An 11,511-nucleotide genomic window follows, 5' to 3' on the forward strand; every position below is an offset into this window, starting at 1 on the left:
CTGGATGAGTGGGAGCTGTGGACACCTGCTCGGGGCTTTGCAGTTCTCTGGGGTCCCACATCCCCGAGTGGCCCACAGCCTCGCCCCATGCGGGCGGCCCCCACCGTCGACCCTCCCCACGCCTTCCTGGCCCCTGGGTTCGGGGAACAGCAGCTCCCTGTTCTGGGGGACAGGAGATGGCCCCAGGCACTGTTAATGTGCCCCCTTCTTTGCTGGACCCAGGTAGGGACCAGGCAAGAGCGCAGGTGGATCCTGACCCCGGGCCCCCGGGCCACTCCCGGGCCCCCCCGCGGTCATTCCTGGTCTGGCTGGTCTCCCAGTTTGGGCTGGGAGTCGAGGAGAGCTGGCTCCGGGAGGTGACATAAGGACCGGCCTTAGGAGGACGGCAGAGTGCCCCCAGCTAGAGGGGGAGCGGGTGTCCCCCAGGCCTGGCCAGTGCTGAGGCCTGGACTCCCCCTTGGGCAGCAGGTGCGGCCAGGGCTCCAGGACGGCAATGGGTCTCTTTTTTAAAACGTTTTTAAGAATTGTGGTAAAATATACATAACATAAAATGTGTCGTTTCTACCGTTTTTAAGTAGATGGGCACATTCAGGTTGTCTGCCCCCGGGACTCTCTCATCTTCCCTGACGGAAACCGTGTCCCCATTGAACACCAACCGCCCGTCCCTCCCCAGCAGCGGTGCCGAGGGGCTGAGCCGCCCTGGCCGGGCGGGGGGCGGGGGGCTGGTGCTGGAGGAGCGCACAGGTCTCGGCTCCCCTGCCCCCGTCCCCGGGCGGCCAGCACCATGGATGGTGCCCAGGAACCAAAAAGCAAAATGAATAACAAGCTGTGTTCATTTCAAGCCCCATTACAGGCACATTAAAAACAAATCCACAGTGGCCTTGTCACTTGGAGAGGAGCAAGCTGGGCCCACAAGTCAGGCTCATCACGGGGCTTCCAGTGTCCAATAAACACTGGGGGCGCCGCTCAGCCCCCTTCTGCTTCCTGTGCCCTGGGCACCCACTGCCAGCGCCCCCCGACACACCCAGGGGGCCCTGCGGGAGGAAAACTCACTGGAGACGGGGCCAGGGCCGGCCGTGCGGCCCTCCGGAGGCAGGACGCCCCAGCCCGGTCCCAAGGGAAAGTCCATGCCGACCCTCAGACAAAGGCCCTGCCTCCCACACCCCCCACCAGCCCCCTACAGCTTTCTAGGTTCCAGAAAGGGCCCTGGGTCACGGTGGGGGCAGCCCTGTGGGAGCTGGGTGCCGGAGTGGGGGTAACCCGATGTCCTGGTTCCACGGCCTGGGCTCCTCCCACGCCTCCTGGCCCCTGCCCTGCCTGGCTCACTGGTGTCGGGGGAGAGGAACCAGGTGCCCTCCAGCCTCCACGTCCCCCTCTGTTGGATGGGTGTGCTGGTCTCCCTCAAAGGAAACAGTGGTCCTAAGGCCTTGGTGTGGACGAGGCACCACCTCACGTCCCCACTCCTGTGACGGCCACTCACGGCCACAGGCTGGGGAGAAAAGGAGCCAGGTGCGGAGGCCTCCTGGATGCTCACGGAGCCCGTGGCCAGGCTGGACCTGAGAGGTCAGACGGGTGAGCCGTGTCACACATTCCCTTGACCTTGACCCTGAGCTGAGTCCTGGCCCTCACCAAGCCCTCCGTCTCCTGCCGGGAGCACGGGGCAAACCACGGGGAGAAGGACCTCCTGTCAGGGTCCGGGGTGAGCTGTTCTCAGCCGCCTTGGGGCAACAGCTGTTAAGTGAGGGGGGGCACCCCGGCATACAGCCTCAGGGGTCCCGCTGAAATGAAACCCAGTGGGGTGTCAGGTGGGGAGGGGGATCCCCAAGGGATTCCTTGGGCAGAAGATGTGATGCTAATGGTCCTGCCCTCTCTCCATCTGGCACCCCTCCCTCCAGGGGGAATGGGGGTGCAGAGAGAGCTGGGGTACCCTGAGGGTAGCCTGGAGCCCACCAATCCTGGGCTGTGAGCATTCCCTGCTCTGCCTGGGCCCCAGGAGAAGGCCTGTGGGTCCTCCGGGTGCTCGGGTCCCAGAGTCCAGGGCCCGGAGCCAAGCAGGAGCCTGCCAGTGTCGGCTGGGCTGAACCAAGGTGAGCTGCCCATCACCATGCGTCCTTCTCTGCTCCCTGGACCGGTCCCAGCACCTGCGAGGAAGCACGCAGCGCCGTGTACGGGCCCCCCGGTGAGGCGTCCGTGCTGACCTGGGGGTTGGAGGGTGCCTCAGGGCGGGGGTGCGGGGCGGGTATGGTGGCTGGGCCAAACGATGGAGCCAAGCCACCCAAGCGGCCCAGCCCCCTCCCCCCGGGTGGATTCCCAGAGGCGCTGAAACGGCTCATCGCACATTCCAGCACCCACGTCCCCGGCAGCGTGATTCACAACAGCCAGACGTGGAAACAGCCCGAGTGCCCGTCAGCGGGTGGCTGGATAAGCAAGACGCGGTCCACTCGCGCGGGGGAATACGATTCAGCCTTGGCTGGGGCAGGACTTCAGACACCCGCTGCAGCGCGGACGGCCCTCGAGGACATTGTGCTCGGTGAAATAGGCCAGTCACAAAGGGACAAAGGGCCGTATGATCCACTCGTGTGAGGCCGTCAGAGGAGTCAGGTTCACGGAGACGGATTAGATGGGGGCGCCGGGGGCTGGGGAGGGGGTGGGGGGTCGGCGTTTGATGGGGACGGAGTCTCCGTTGGAGGACATGAAAACGTCCTGGAGGCAGATGGGGGTGACGGCCGCACAGCGGTGTGAACGTGCTTGATGTGACTGGGCCGGGCGGGCAAAGAATGGTCACGACGGTGAGTGTTATGTGATGTGCTATTTTATCACAATTTACAAAAGGAGACCCAAGTGACCCAAACTCATTGTGGGACCGTCTAGTGTGAAATGAATGAGTGAGGGGTGAATGAATGAATGAATGAATGGGGAAAAGCACAGGGGAAGTTTGGGGGCCTGTGAACTGGCTTCACTGACCCGGGCTCAAGCATGTCCTGTGAGAGGCGGGACCCAGATGACTGCCGATGCAGGGGTATTTCCAGACCTCTCCAGACTCTGTAGCCACAAGCAGGGTGGGGCTCCTGCACCACAGAGGCTCACGTGGGATCCAGGGTGCTCCCTGCAGGGACACCTGCCTGGGCAGAGGCTTAGCTCGGGTCGCTGGCGGGTCCCCTCTCGCCCTGGGATGTTCTGTGATGCTGTAGAACTCCCTCGTCTGTTGGGGAAACCAGAGGGGCTCAGGAAAGACAGCCACGTCCAGGAGCCTGGCGTCATCACCCCGGTCAGTGCTGGGCCCCCGTGGAGCCCGGAGGGGAGGGACACAGAGGGGCCAGGCGTCCAGTATCTTCTACAAGCTGCTGCCTTCCACCCTCGGGCATTTGTCCATCCTCCACAAAGTCCCTCTGCAGGCACGCGGATGCCGTCCGGGGAGGAGGGAGGAGGGGGGCGGGGGGCGGCCCTGGCAGCCAGTGCCAGCGGCACCAAGATCAAGGCCGGGATGCATTCCGTTAAACCAAAGGGAGAAAAAAAAGTCAGTTTTCCAATACTTCTTCTTGAAGTGGTCTCTTGAAGCTGATTCAAAAATAATATTGTCTGACATTCAGCGGGGACAGCTCACAGGTTCCCAAGCACGGCCGTGCGATCGCTTTCAGGCCTCGGGACAACCTTGCTGCCGGCAGCCTCCCTCGACACGCAGAGGAAGGAAGGCGAGGAGGGTTCGGGGGCTCAACGGGGCCCAGGACTCGGGGGGCGGAGCTTGAGCCCCGGGGCACGTCTGCGTCCCTGCCCACGTGGCCGGCCCACGGCCCCCAGTGCGGCGCCAGCCTCCCGCCTGACTTTGTCCCTGTGCTGGGGACGGACGGGCCCTGTGCCCCCCAAGGGTCCTGTCATGCACACACACAGCGCACTATATGCACACACCCAGGCACACACACGCACACCCACGCACACACACATACACGTACACACGCAGAGAAATATTTATTTTAAGCAATGGCTGGTGAGATATGGAGGCTGGGAGGTTCAAAATCTGCGGGTTGTGTGGGCACAGCGGGGGTGGTCCCAGGGAAGAGCTCAGGTTGGCCTTCACCTGATGAGAGGGAGCCCACCCGCATTAGGGAGGCCAATTTGCTGTATGCAAATCCACTGATTTAAATGTTAACTGCGTCCAAACAAACACCTCCCAGAAAGACCCCAAATTAGATTTGACCAAACATCCGGGCACTGTGGCCCAGCCAGGCTGACACATAAGGTGGACCGTGACTCCGTCACCTGACCTGGGCGCCTCTCGCCCTGCCCCCCTCCAGGCGCCAGCCCTGTTGGGACTTTGATCCACCGAGAGGCCCTGGCACAAGGTCACGGTGGCAAAGAGGCTTCCCTGGTTCAACTCCCGTTGGCTCTGGGGGTGCCCGCTGGCGTGTCAGGGGCCCTCACACCCGCACCCTGGTGGGCCTGGCGGGGTGCAGGCATGTGCACCCCACACTTGCCAACATGGGCTGGAAGCCGGGTGCCCCCAGCAGGGAGCGCCCGGTCGTGAGCTGTGCGCGGTTTTGAGCCCCTGCTCTCAACAGACCCGCCCGCATGGCTCCACCGTCTTCTCCGCAGACCATGCCCCCTGTTCCCGCTGCCCTCCCTGAATCACCCTCGCTGGCCATCGAGGCTTGACGTGGGGAGGCCCGACGTGGGGAGGCCGCTCTGATCGGCCCTGAGCCAGGGGCACCTGGTCACCGCTGTGCCCTCCGCGCTTCGAGGCTGCAAGCCAGAGCCAGGCTGTGCAGCCTTCCTGGCCCGCCATCAGGGCACCAGGCTGCGTCGTCCTGTCTCGTCCTGTGTCGCTGCCACAAGCTGGGCGCGGATCCTCTTGTGCTGCCTAATTGACTGGTGGTCGAAACCCGCTCGGATCATCAATAACCTCTGATTAGAGCCGGATCCAGACTCCCGACAGAGGGCGGGCCCGCTTCCAGCCCTGGGCCCTGTCCCTTCCTGCCGCCCGGGTGAGCAGGACCGTGCCCGCCCCGGGAACTCAGTGGCTGGCCGAACGCTGGCCGCCCCTGCTGCGCGCGATGGGGGAGGGGCACGGGACTGCTCCCAGGACCACCTCCCTGGTCCACCCGCGGCCCCGGCCACCTGCTCCGCTTCCCCTTCCAAGGGCAGCGTGCCCACCACGTGCCCCCGCATGTGTTGCAGGGGAAGCTGTCTGCTCGGCCATGTGGACCAGGAGCTCAGACAATATGGAATCTGCCAGAAGAGGGGCCCCGCAGGGCTTGGCGGAGGGAGCAGGAGGTGATGCTATTGGAGGCCGGACCAGTCTCTGGCTTCCGGCCGTCCCGGTCTGCGGCCCCGTGTGCTCCTGCCAACAAGTCAGTGACGTGCAACCTGCAGGATGCTGGCCGCCGCTGGCCGTGGGCACAGGGCAGGGACGTGCCGGCCAAGAGGGCAAATCCCAGTCCGCCGGGCGGGCATCAGGTCTGCTCCAAGCAGGCAGACCCCGTGGAGACACACGCGCGTGATTCCCATGCCAGGTGTCGCGTTAGCGGACCCGCAGGGCAAGGTGTGTGGCCCGCTGGGCAGCCTGTGGGGTTTGCGCTCGGCCGCTGGCTGAGCTGGGGTGACCAGTGGGCACAGGTGGCGGGAGGCGCCCCCAGCCGGGCTCTGGGGCAGTGGCTGGGGCACAGAAAAGGGGAGCAAGTCCCGGCGTCAGACAGGCCTGGTCTGTGCAGGGAGGGCGGAGACATGGGAGCCCGGGAGGAGCGAGAGAGCCCAGGGCTGTGCGCCCCGCGGGCAGGGCGCCGTTCGATGGGGAGGCCCCTCTCAGCACCACTCAGCTGGTGCTCTGGGCTCCGCACCGCCTCGTGGGGAGGAGGGTCCCTGCTCTGCTCCTGGGCTTTGGTCCCCCGAGTCCCAATGTAACGCATCCCGGAGAAACTGGGAGCCTTGTGCGTCGCTGACGGAACGACAGCCGAGCAACGGCCATGGCAAACGGCACGGCGGCTCCTCGGAGAACCACCTCGGGATCCAGACGTGGCACCCCCGGGGCACACGCTCAAGAGCCGAGCGCAGGGACTCGGGGATATTTGCACACCCGCGTTCACAGCAGAACCAGCCACAACAGCCGAGAGGCGGAAGCAGCCAGGCGTCCCGTCGATGCGTGAAGGGGTGAGCAAAGTGAGGTCCACCCAGACAGCGGGAGACAATTGGCCCTCAAAAGGGAGAAAACTGTGCCACGGGTCACACCACGGGTGAACCCTCAGGACAGCCGCCAGGGGGAGTGGGCCAGACACAGAAGGACCAGTACCGCGCAAGTGCGCTTACGTGGGCGGTGCAGAGCCCTCGGACTCCCGCGGACAGAGAGCGAGCGGATGGTGGTCGTGGGGCTGGGGGACCGTGGCTCCTGCGGACGGGGTCTCAGGTCAGGAGGACGCCCAGGTCCTGGGCTCAGATGGTGGTGAGGGTCGCACGACAAAATGTAAGTTTTATATCTTACCACGATGAAAACCAAAAAGCAAGAACAACGCCTGTGAAACGCACCCAGGATGCCAGCCCCGAGTTCGGCCGTGGTTGACGTGGACACTTCCCCTGGCTTCTGTGTGGAGCCACCCTGGAGGGGTAGCAATTAGGGAAATAAATGCATCCTTTATTTTTAAGTAGTTTTCTTAAGAAGAACGCAGTCCCCTCCTCTTTCACGGGAGCCCAGGGTTGACGGCCTGGGGAGCCTTGCCTTCTCCTCCTTTGTGACACATGCTCCTGTGTTTCTGAAGTTCCCCACCCCACCCCACCCCACCCCCGCCGGGAGTGGTCAGTCGAGGCCAGAACACAATTCATGTCATTGCCCAAATGCGGTCTGAGCCCAGAAGGGGAAGGGAGAGCTCGATCAGTCAGTCACCCAAGCAGAGAGCGGACGGGCCAGAGAGGCCTCGGGAACACAGCTGAGGAGGCCAGAGGACGCCGCTGAATTACGGGTCCCCACACAGAGCCCACTGGCATGTCTGAGGGTCTCCGTGTCGGGCCCAGAAATGGCGTGTGGAGATAAATAACACGTCTTTAATGATGCTAGAAAACCAATGCTAACCCGCTGTCAGATGGGCCATCGGTTGTGACCAGATGCTGGTTGCGATCCACAAACACTTCATTGTTCCATCTGCTTCCACGGAGAGCAGCCACTTTGGTGGATACCGGGAAGGTGCGTTTGCCTCCGGATTTTGTCATTTGCTTCACGTTGAGTTGCTTAGTTGACTTCACGGGGCATTGCCGGGCAGCAGGCTGGGGATGGCTGTGCTTCTCGGGCGGGGCACGGCTGGAGGGGCGCAGAGCAAGGGCACTCCGGGCCGCTCCTCGGGCCCAGCTGCCTCTTCCCGGTGACCCACGGGCCCTGGCGCCTGGGATGCCCTGTTGCTCTGCACCTGCTTGGAGAGGCTCCTCTGCCTTGTGCCACTTGCTGTCCTCCTTCTAGGACAGCGGGACAGACCAGGATGGACCAGGACAAAGTCCCTCCCTCCCTGTCTCCCTCCCTCCCTCCCTCCCTTCTTCCTTCCCTCCCTCCCTCCTTCCTTCCTTCCTTCCTTCCTCCCTCCCTCCCTCCTTCCTCCCCTCCCTCCCTCCCTCCCTTCTTCCTTCCTTCCTTCCTTCCTCCCTCCCTCCCTCCTTCCTCCCCTCCCTCCCTCCCTCCTCCCCTCCCTCCCTCCCTCCCTTCTTCCTTCCCTCCCTCCCTCCTTCCTCCCTCCCTCCCTCCCTCCTCCCCTCCCTCCCTCCCTCCCTCCCTTCTTCCTTCCCTCCCTCCCTCCTTCCTCCCTCCCTCCCTCCCTTCTTCCCCTCCCTCCCTCCCTCCCTCCTCCCCTCCCTCCCTCCCTCCTCCCCTCCCTCCCTCCCTCCCTCCTTCCTCCCCTCCCTCCTTCCTCCCCTCCCTCCCTCCCTCCCTTCTTCCTTCCCTCCTTCCTTCCTTCCTTCCTTCCTCCTCTCCCTCCCTCCCTCCCTCCTCCCCTCCCTCCCTCCCTCCCTTCTTCCTTCCCTCCCTCCCTCCTTTCTTCCTTCCCTCCTTCCTTCCTTCCTTCCTCCCCTCCCTCCTCCCCTCCCTCCCTCCCTCCCTTCTTCCTTCCCTCCCTCCTTCCTTCCTTCCTTCCTTCCTTCCTTCCTCCCTCCCTCCCTCCTTCCTCCCCTCCCTCCCTCCCTCCTCCCCTCCCTCCCTCCCTTCTTCCTTCCCTCCCTCCCTCCTTCCTTCCTTCCTTCCTTCCTTCCTTCCTCCCTCCCTCCCTCCTTCCTCCCCTCCCTCCCTCCCTCCCTTCTTCCTTCCCTCCTTCCTTCCTTCCTTCCTTCCTCCCTCCCTCCCTCCCTCCCTTCTTCCTTCCCTCCCTCCCTCCTTCCTTCCTTCCTTCCTTCCTCCCTCCCTCCCTCCCTCCTCCCCTCCCTCCCTCCCTCCCTTCTTCCTTCCCTCCCTCCCTCCTTCCTCCCTTCTTCCTTCCTTCCTTCCTTCCTTCCTTCCTTCCTTCCTTCCAGCAGCTGTAATTGGCTGCTGAACAAGCTAATTTTCTCTTGTTTTATCTGCAGAGGAAACCAGTTCATTCATTCATTCATTCATTCACTCATTCACTCATTCATGCTCAACTGTTCACAGTTCATTCACCCATCTGTCCAGTAAGTCACAGAGCCCGCACGCTGCTGTGGACCCTGTGAGCCACAGACTGCCGACGCGGCATGGAACTTTGGAAGATCCCTGCTCACACTTCCACAAGTTACATCATGTTCGTCTAATTGTCTCACTAAAACAGCCGGCTCCTGTTGTGTGCAAGTCAGGGACTGTGGACATGTGGAGGGGGAGGCAGCCCAAGGCGGACGCCCACAGAATAACCCGGAAGGAGCTCGCAGGGGATGGGACCGTGTTGCATGAAGCAGGGAAGTCCTCAGGGATTTCCTCTGAGTCCCAGAAACTGGGAGCCCAGGGTCCAGGGAAGGCCAGCGTCCTTCCCAGATTGCGGGTAATGGCCAGTGGAGCCGGGACTGAGACCCAGCTCTTCAGGGGCTCCCTCCTTCCAATGGGGGCAGGGTAAGGGCTGCAGGGGTCTGGAAGGAGGTGTCCCAGGTGGAGACCACATGACCACAATCCAGGTGGAGGCATGGCCCAGAATTAGGGGGCCCGGGAGGGGTGCTGCGGGAGGGGCAGGTGGCTGGCGGGAGGTCAGGGCAGTCCTGCAGTCCTCCTCTGCTGTGACCACACCCCCTACCACGCACACTGACCTTCTGGAGCCCTTGGGGCCCTGGGCAGCAAAGCTTTTGGAGCTGAGCATTTAGCTGCTCCCTGCATGAGCACAGGCCAGTCTGTAGCACACAATTTCATTTACACTGTTATCTCTGGAAAATTCTTGGGGTCAGCGGGGCACCGTGGGGCAGGGGCAGGCGGGCATGCTCCAGTGTCCCTGTGACGCACCTTCCTGACCCCATTTCACAAAGATGTGATTCACAAGCCCAGGCCCCTCCCCACCCCCTGCTCAGGGGACCCCCACCCGCCACCAGGACCAGAGCCGGGAGCTCCTCCCTCTACCCCTGGGCAGACCCACTGCACAGGTCCCTTCTGCCTGAGAGGGAAGTGAGTCGGGAGCTGGGCATAGGCTTGGGGCGGAGGGCCTGCGCTGGGGATGCCACAGGACGGCTGGACGGCCCGCCCCCACCCCCATGGCCTGCCCATCAAATCCAGCTTCCGCTTCTGCCCCCGGAGGGCAGGGTCTGGTTTCCGTGCCCAGAAGCAGCACTGGGGCTCACGGCCAGTTTGCCAAGGTCCCTCTGGGGGTCCGGGGAGGAAAGTGCTGGTGCGGACGGGTGGAGGCAGGACGCAGGGCGGAGACCGAGGTCCTGCTCGTCGGTCCCCACTGCCCTGGGTGTCTCCTCTCCCGTCCGGAGCTCTGGGATCTTGGTGCAATACGTTCATGTTTTATTTAAGTGGGGAGGCGCTGATTGACATCTCAGTGTCTCCGACTCCACGGAGATCTTTGCACCTTCGGGTCCTCTCCTTCCCTGCCTGCTCCTCTCCAATCTCAGGGCTGCTGCTCCTTGTGCAGAATTTATTAGCTGCCGCGGGGACGATAACGAAATCGGCTTATTACACCGTCTTATCTAAGACAAACCTGACCTTGGCACGGGGTGGGGGCAAGGGGAGGGGGACCGGCCACCGCCTCCCGGCAACTGCTAACTCACCCCGGGAGACGTGTCTTCGTTGTCTGGGACACCTATTCCCTTCCCAGGGGGACATGACCGGGGGCCATCACAAGACCCTGAGCCTGGAGAGTCGCTCACCGCACCTCAGAATGGAGGTTCAGGCTCTGTGTGGCTGGTTAGGTGACGAAAGTCGGGGTCCAAATCCCCATGCTTTCAGCTCCCTTAGTAAAGGGTCCGGGGCAATCTCGGAGGACTGGGGTCCACAGCTTACCAGGCAGCACGCCAGGGGCGTATCAGACCCCCAGGGGCCACCAGCAGCCAGTGGCCGGGTCTGCCCGCCCTGGCTTGCTCTCCTGGTGCCTGCTGGCTTCAAGGGGCAGTTTCCGGGTCAGCTGAAAAACACACGGACCAGCGTGCAGCCTGGGGCCGGGCTCCTGAGCTGGCCTGGAGGTCCCGGAGGTGCTGCCTGTTTGCGGGCATTCTGTCCCCAGCCTGGTCCCTGGGGAGACACCTGAGCGGACATTCTCAGCAGAGGGGCGGCGAGGGGCAGCTGCGGACGCGCACCACTCGGAACCGCTTCTGGAAGGGCTTTCTGTGTGTCCCCAGGGAGGGAGGTCTGCTTCCAGTGTCCTGTGGCAGCTTCGTCGGGATCTGCCTCAGCCTGGAGCCGGGCTGCGCTCGGCCAGTGCCCAGCACGGGGGCCAGAGCCTGGCCTTCTACTCAGGGTGAACCCCCAGGGCGGGCCTTCCCTGCCCCCCACCCCCCGGGGGTGACCCGGGGCTGCCAGATCTGTGTCTGAGCCCCAGGACTCTCGCCCTCAGATCTGTTTCCCGCAGCTCTTGTCTCACCGCCACCAGCCCCCCCTCCACCTGTGGCACTGCCCACTCTGCCTCAGTGTCCCCTCTTCGGAGCCCTGCCAGCCATGGCGCCTCGGGCAGAGTCCAGGGTCCCCACCTCACCCAACACGGGAAGTGGTGCTTGAGAGGAGACCCCGGCGGAGATGTCCCCACTCGGTGGCTCTGATGTCTGCCTGCCCGGTGGGCACAGAGTAGCCAACAGAGACAAAAGCTGCAGCCTCAGGGGTGCAGCCGGAGGGGGGGGAAACCATAACTGACCAAATCCAAATGCAGGATGTCGGGTGGCATGAATACACATGCAGAAAAGTGCATGTGGTGAAGAGCCGAAGGAGGAGGCTGGGGGGGGGGGGGTCCTCCTGCTGTGTGGGGGGTAGTGGGGAGGGGTTCTCGGTGGATCGTCGGAGCAACTAGTTTTGTCTTAATGCTTTGTTCACCCAATGCTGGTGGGAAGGGAATGTCAGGATCTTGATTGTCTGGGTGGAGAGAGTGACCTGAGCCTGAGGATAGCCCCAGCCAGAGGGGACGC

Source organism: Puma concolor, chromosome B4, assembly GCF_028749965.1.
Source record: "Puma concolor isolate L17-30 chromosome B4, mPumCon1.1.hap2, whole genome shotgun sequence".
Lineage (NCBI taxonomy): Eukaryota > Metazoa > Chordata > Mammalia > Carnivora > Felidae > Puma > Puma concolor.